Here is a 7,784-nt window from a genome sequence, read left to right as displayed (position 1 = left end):
CTGCTTTTTGCTTCCCGCCTTTGGGTCCACAGTCATGAACGAGCTACTTCTCAGGGCAAGATTTTGTTTCTCTCTCTGAGAATGGGTCTGTCAGACTGGGGGAGGGGGGTGGGAGGTGGAGGGAAGACATACACATGCATAAAATTGGCCATGATTGAGCACATGCAGATTTGACTTCACTGATGCTAAATGTTTGGGTGAATTGTGACCACCTTCTGCCTTCTGCTTCAAAATTGTGCCAGTGTTGCACTTGGAAAGGGGGTTTTAACACAAGGCTGTCTATTTCAGTTTAAATTGTGTTGTGAAGTGCTAAACCAGGAACACTAAATGGGACATTCATAAGCCTGCAAAGTTGAGCAACCAAAAGAGGGCAGATGCTTGAATTCACACAGCTGAACAGTTGAAGTGCGGCAAAATTTCCAATGTCTGAAAAGTGGTGTTTTTAATGGGATGTGCTGAACTGCTTCATAATAGGTGGTGGGGGGTGGAATGCTACACACCAAACAAAATGCACATACTATGTGACACACTATAATGACACTTGAAAGTTTTAACCATGTGTACAATTACTGATATTGACTCGGTACCTCAGAGAATGACTTTTTGCTGGTACTTCATCCCATTAGGTTGAATCTTTCACAAGGAGGAAAATCTAGGAGGCACTAGTCAGTCACTGACTCACTATCAGCTGCCTCCTTGCTAAAGCCTGAATGTATTCTATAGTAAGTTATTTGTCACAGTGACTCAGCATTGTAGGCTCCTTTTTAATTTCTCTCTCTCACCACAGAGCCAAGAAAATCTTCCACCTCCCCATGCCGTATGCTACTGAGATAGCAGTTTTGTATCATCGGCCAAAGGATAACACATTGAAATGTGTGTGAGGAGCCTTATAAGGGCATTAACACTTGCCTCCAGGTTGGACGTCATGACGGCGAGCCAAGGAGAGGTGCCAATAATAGATTCCTTGTGTTTGTACATGCCGCAGTGACTATTTGTGCCGCTCGTGGGAAACGGAGTGATATGCCAGACGGCAAAGTGTTTCATTTATCCAGAGTCACGGGGGTTGATCCTGAGTGAGTCTTCACTTAGACATGCAGCCCCGTTCCTGGAAAGGTCAGTGTGCAGATCGTGCCAGCCCGGGGGCTGGCTGCAGGAGGGGAACTGGGGATCAACCCCGTACCCTCTGCCTTCCCTAGGTAGCTGCCCTTTAGCCCAGAGAAATCAAGATTAAACGATAGTAACTCTGAGCTGCAGCAGTACACATGCCTTGACTTGCATATCTGTACCTGGTTTCCCCTGGGTAAAAGGGGGCTGATGAGATGTGCCGTACTGCCCTGTGTTCTCTACATGAACGTGCTGGTCCTGTTAATTGCAGGTGTTCCCCATCTGGTGCGTCAAATGGCTGGGCAAAAAGCTATCAATCAAGCCCAAATTCCTGTTCTGATTACATTATTCTGTACACCACCACTTAACCCATAGGGAACGCAGGAGGACAGTTGCATAATGTGAAAAATGGCTGGTGGTGCCCGCCTTGTCGAAGGAACAGAAGAAAGTGGAATAACACTGATGTTTCTCTCTGCCACCTGATGAGCCAAATACTTCCTCATGGCATCATCTCATGTTTACCCAAATAATGACTTGCTTTATCCCACAGGCCCCATTGGCCACAGGTGTAACCTCTTGAGAATTCGTAATTCAGGCAAAGAAGCCACATGCTTTTGTACTGACTAATAAACACTATTTATTTTGCTAGGAATTGGTCGGTGTTTAACGAGTGTGAGCAGTGTGGGAACCAGATCAAGTAACCAGGAGCTGCAGGGTAAAAAGGTGGGATTTATCTGCAGAGTTCTCCAAAGATTCTGAATGGGGAGTGTGTTGCATAGATCAGTGTTTTATTTTAGTCTAAATAATATAAAGTCTAAATAACAAACAATATTTAGCCTAATATTATAAATTATAATATAAAGTGCTCAAAGCAGAATCCAAGGATGCTTGAGTGAGATTTGAATCAAGTCCATCTGCCTTCTTGGTGTAAGAGCGTAGCTTTCAATTAAAAATTAATGCTGCTGAGATCCAAACAAAAGCAGACAAAAAACATTTCCACTTTGCACCCTACATGATGGGTGACAGTCTAAAGAAAAAAAAAAAAAAGATAAAAAAGATTAATTAGGTTAAAATAGTATTTAAATGCCTACAAATGGAAGCCTGAACAACACTGACCTCTTTTCCTTTATGAAATCAATTATTCTCACAGGCAGGGACAAGCTGTACTCCCATGACTGGGTGACCCCACCATAAGAAGCAGCATCTTCCCTCCTGACAGGTTTGCTGCTGGGTAGGGAAAGCCCTGCACAACAGGAGTTTGGGAGCCCTGAACACACAGATGCATTTGTTAGTACAAATGAGAGTGCCACACACCACAAGCCAGGCACCGGCTGCTGTTTCCTGGCCAAGAGTTTTGCACAAACAAAATGATTGTGACTTGTGCTCATGGTTTGGGCTCCTGCACTGGCCAAGGGGGTGGGTGGATGGCTGTGTTCCTCTCCCTGATGGATGGCAGGGCTTCAGCTGCTGGAATTTTAAGGACCTCTTTGTATGCTGGCAACTACAGACAGAGCTCTTGTGAATGACGTCATCCATCACAAAACCTCCCCAGTCACCTTTGTATCAGGATGTAGTTAGTGACCAGACAGCTCAATTGAGTTTTACATAGGCTTTTTTCCCCCTCTCTCTCCTTCCACCTCCTCCTTTCTCGTTACTTGAGCATTTATTTCTGAAGATTTTGCTGTGGGTGCAAAAGTCAAGCGTAATGTTCTAGGGATTAAAATCTGATGTTTACTTAACATTAACTGGGAAGGGAGGTGAGCTGGAGGCTGTCAGAAGAGCCTTGTGGTCTGTCCGTTCCCCAGCCCTGTCAGAGGGGTACAGGTTATAAGCACCAGGAAAAAATTTCCAAGGCTGGGAGAAGAGTAAATAACCTGTCAACCTGGAAAATCCAGGCTGCCTGTGCTCACCTGAATGGCAGTATGTGTGTGTATATATAACAATAGATGCCTATGTGTGGCTACTGCATTTTTTCCATTGTATGTGCAACGCTTTCTTGGTGCCTGCCCGTGACGCTGCATATCGCAAGCGTCTGGCTATGCTGTACCACGTGTGAGGCTGAGAAGTGAAGCAAAACATCTGAGGCATGTTACTGAAATGCTAACCAAAACCGAAAAAAATGTCTGGCTCTCAGGTCATTAAAATGTTAGAAATACTCCTATGGCAGGTCTTGGAAGCTATTGTTTTCCAAAGCTGCGTATTCATCCCCGTCTGCAGAGTGGGAAATACGCAAACTTCAGAGTTTCTCTAGTATTGCTAAGCTGATAGATGGTTTGGAACATCACAGCCCACAGCACCATCAGCTTCATTGTGTCTTTGCAAAACTCTCCTCAAACCACCAAGTCACCAGACAAGACCTTGACAATCTCTCTCCTTTTTTTTTTCTTCCTCTTTCAAATGCTCCATCATCTTATTCCAGGAATCACTGTTGTTACAAAGAGTCTTCTGTGATCAAAAATCCCAGCTGAGGTGACATTTTCTGACTTGTCCATTTTTTCCTGATCTTTCAGCTGGAAGCATATAGAGTTTAGGCACTAGCTGCGTAAACAATCGTCATGCACATACAGAGGCAGCACCACAGGAAATACTTTTCCAAAGAAAATGATAGAATGATGTTTCACATTACTGTAGAAGCTTCAAAGATACTCTTGGCTTGTTGTTTTTACTTTCTCCTGATTTCTATGCACTTGTTTGATACTGTTCTGTTGTATATATAAGTCTCAAAGTATTTTTATGTTCTTCTCTGATAATTGATGATAGCCAGAGCAATGACTTGGAAGATCGTTCTTGTCTCCCCCATTATAAATGGGGGAAAAGAAAAGCATCCCTGGGACAACATCCTCAGAAGCAGCCCTCGGTCTTACTTATATAGTAGGTACAAGGGACCCATTGCAGAAGGGAAAGTAGAGGTAGGAAAATGTTATGTCAACACCTTCAGTTTCAGGTAATGATGTTTCCATACAGAAACTTCAGTGGTGGTTCTGACTACTGATGCTGCCTCTCCAAAAGAGTAGAGCTGAAGGAAAATTGCAGTATTTCCTAATAAAATGATGAAAGTGTGCCATGAGGATGCAATAACATCTCCAGGGGTTTCTCAGTCCCTCAGAAGTCTTTTTTCTCCCCAACTCCCTAAATACTACTTTTCTGATCACCCCTGAAAACAAATGGAGACAGGTAGCAAAGTGTTATTACAAACAATCTTAAAGCTCTGAACAGGCTGCCCTTACTCAGGAGGAGGTAGGCTTGTTGCTTGATCTACCACCAGTTAATGATAGCTCAAGTGGGATGTGGCAGGCTCCAGCATTTCTGGGAGCAGTGAACCTCCTCTTCCCAAGCCTTCTTCAGAGATAAGAACTCAGGAACCATGGAAGCGTAATGGGCTTCAAGTAGGATTTCACATCTCTAAACAAAAATATCTTGGTATTGCTTCTGCAGTGCTAGGTGACCATTATCCTGTGCCAGCACTCAACTCCAAGGATAGTATCTCTAAATTAAATGTGTTGACTCTATAGTTTGCAATGACAAAATGGGCATTGGCTTCTGAATGCAACCTTGCATTTGACTTTGCTTTCTGCAGTGAATTACAGGATGTTCAGTGGGACAGCAAGTATTTGGTTTTTACAGCTACTGAAACTGAAAACAGACAAATCAACCAGCCCTAAACTACCCTGATGGGATATTGTAATGGCCACTCATAGGCCATCAAAGGGCAGCCATGTGGTTCAGCCCTTGCAGCAGGTATGGGCTGACACATTGTGATAAATTGAGTGCTTGCAGGCTGGAAGGACAGCTCTTGGTGATTCAAACAAAGCTGGAAAAGGCACGACTCCCATGGAAATTTCTTTGTAGCTAGAAGGCAGTTATCACCTTACTGAAGCAGCTCAGTCTGGGAGAGGGCTCTGCATAAGAGTCCCTGTTCTACAGAGCAGCAGCTGCTGCAGGGCAGGTCTCTGTCCCTCATCTAAAGTAAAGAGCACTTCATGATTCACGGAGGGGGTTGTGTGAGAAAGCATTTAGTATGTCCCTTCTTTAGTAGGTTCCCTTTGTTTCTGGGTGTAAGCAGGCTACAGCTGCTGCCTGTACTAGCACTTTGCACTTCCACGTTTCCACCTGGCTGAAAGCTTTGCATCCCTTTTTGTGAATAAACACTCCAAAATAGGCAGCTTTTCCATTTCAGATATGGAGAAACCAAGTTGCACAGATAAGGAAACTATTCACCTGCATATGCGAGTGTTGTAAGGGGATGATGGTGCCCAGGTCTCTTAATTTATTGCCTTATGCTTCCGCCGCAAATTCTGAAGGGAAGCTTTCATTTTTCCATGACCTGTAGGGATTGCTGCTTTCAGACAGGACCCAGCTGTTTGTGGTAGAGAAGTGCAGCTATGGAGGGAGCATCTGTCCGTTACGTAAAACATGATGCGGACACCGAACTGTTCATCTAAAATAGCAGAGTGGGTGAGAAAAGGGCTCTGTGGAAGTGGAGCAAGTGAAAGGCAGCAGCCACACAGGGATACAACAGGGCTGAGGGATGCTCTACAGCTAATTGCTGCTTACAAGGTTCTAGCACTAAACTGTGTCATTTCATGTCTGTGATAAAATGGGCAGCCCAGCACACAGAAAGGCAAGATTACCTTAACTAGAAATGAGCCTGCAGATGGATCCCTATGCCGTTGAAAAGCTTTCATTTCAGATTGATTTTTCTGTGGGTGAAGCAGGGTTGCTCTCTCGCATGGCAGTTTTGCTCTTGGGGGTGGTTGGTTGCTCAACCCTTCACCATTAATACTGTCACTTTCTAATAAAGGCATTGATTTGTAGACTTGGGATGGAATACCTGGGGCAGCTGTCACTCTGCCCCAAAGTCATAAATCCTCATGGTCTTCCTCATCTGTCCTCTGTGATTAAAGCAAGGGCTCCTTGGCACAATGAATCACTAAGACTCATAGCTATTTACTTGCTGTGTTACTGCCGCAGACCACTCTGTGTGTTGTCCAGGCACTGTTTGCCTGACATAAACAATAGATAAGATGTCAAACGTGCAGAATTGCTCTGGAAGGAAACAGCAATGATCCCCAGAGCTCCAGGATTCTTATTTCCCTTTAAGCTTGGAAATTAAATGTGGGGATTCTCTAAAACTAATACAAACCCTGGGGTGGTTGGCAGTTTCCTTTGTCTGTGCATATAAAACATATTTTGGTGTAGCAGGGAGAGAGATGCCATTAATACCTAATCCCAAGCATGCAAATTACTACTGGATTTTGTGTAAGCAATTTAGATCCCCTTGGGTTTTTTCCACAGTGTTCTTTTCTGTTTATCAATTTCTTCCCTGTATCTCCTGGTTTACCTGCGTCTTCATTCATCATTCATTTACAAAGCCATTCAGAGCATCAGAAACCAATTTCCTCCCTGAACCTGGTCCTGTTACAAATCAAGGCTACCCCATGTGCAAGCGATGTTGTGAAGATGTGTGTTGTTTTGGACAGAGGGATGTGTAGCAGAAGGTAACTTAAGACTAAAAAGAAGCCAAACTGTGTTTTGTGAACTAAGTGTTGTCTTCATCTCAGTGTCCCTCTGCAACATAAAAATAGATGATTTTCTGATACATTCAGAAAGCTAAAGTTTAACTTGCACTTTTGTTCTATTCTCACTTCTGAATCCTTGATTCCTTTCTCCAATCAGACAGCTTAATTAGCCCAAGCCCACCCAACAAGTAGCTGGCTAGCAGCTACCCATCCCGCGCGTGCTGCTCTGCCTCTGAATCACTGCCTTGACTGAGATCCAAGGGCTCCGCTTTACTCTTCCTCCGGGGTGTGCGTGTATGAGCGTGCAAGCATACTGCAGGCACCCCGCATTTCATCCCTATCTGCAGATAGCACATGTAAATCACCAGGGCTGTTACACAACCACTACCTTACATCTATCGGTACAAATTTGCTGGTCTGTTCACTCCTGTGAGTGTTTGCTCCTGTGCTTCTGCCCGGCAAAGCCCCACAGCTGCCCTGCGGACAGAGGACTGCATCCTCCCACCATCTGCGGGAGGTAAGGAGCTCATGTGGCTCTTCATGTCTTCCCAGCGGCAGGATCGCTTGGCCAGGAGAGCATTGGGAATTGTGAAGTAGGTTGGGTTTATAGTTTTCCCAGGGTGTCCAGGCTCACATTGCATGCTCCTACCTATCTCTCCGATACCTGTGTCCTCTGTAGACCATGAGCGTGTGGAAGGTGAAGGTGAGGGAGTCTGAGATTTGCATAGATACAATGGCTTTTACACCCTGCTCTGCTCTAAGTTTACTGGGAGAAGCATTTTAACTTTTTAATACTCGGCCATTGAACCACGCAAGAGTGGTAAAATAGGAATGCCTTTGCCAATCTAGCCATTAATTTTGTGTGGGAAATAATGATTATGTATTAAAACTATTTCTGTCTTCACTATTTCAGCGTTGCTTTGCTTTTCATAAGACAGAGGGAAATACTGCCCACACATTTCAGATCCTGTTCTCTCTGTCTCACTCCTGTAAACTGAGAGCCATGCACAAGAAAGGGTCATTTCTGTAGGACAGCATGGCAGACATGAAGTCCTCCTGACTTTTTCACCCTATCCCATACAAATAATCTTCACAGCCATGTTCTCACCATAGCATCCCTGCTGGCAATTCTTCTCCAGTGTACCTTCAGGGAAAAGGCTT

General features: G+C 44.5%; 1 long non-coding RNA gene across 1 annotated transcript; it reads left to right on the top strand.

Moving 5' to 3' along the window:
- Positions 1-997: 997 nt before the first annotated feature.
- On the top strand, positions 998-4,819 carry LOC133214002 (uncharacterized). The gene is made up of 3 exons (XR_009725952.1): positions 998-1,113; positions 1,754-1,827; positions 4,692-4,819. It is a non-coding gene; the product is annotated as an uncharacterized LOC133214002 (long non-coding RNA).
- Positions 4,820-7,784: the final 2,965 nt, after the last annotated feature.

Source organism: Neopsephotus bourkii, unplaced genomic scaffold (assembly GCF_033783945.1).
Source record: "Neopsephotus bourkii isolate Nb327-2 ecotype Australia unplaced genomic scaffold, CSIRO-AGI_Nbou_v1 NB_860, whole genome shotgun sequence".
Classification (NCBI taxonomy): Eukaryota; Metazoa; Chordata; class Aves; order Psittaciformes; family Psittacidae; genus Neopsephotus; species Neopsephotus bourkii.
The sequence above is the reverse complement of the archived record's forward strand: the minus strand, read 5'-3'. Positions and strand labels throughout refer to the sequence as shown.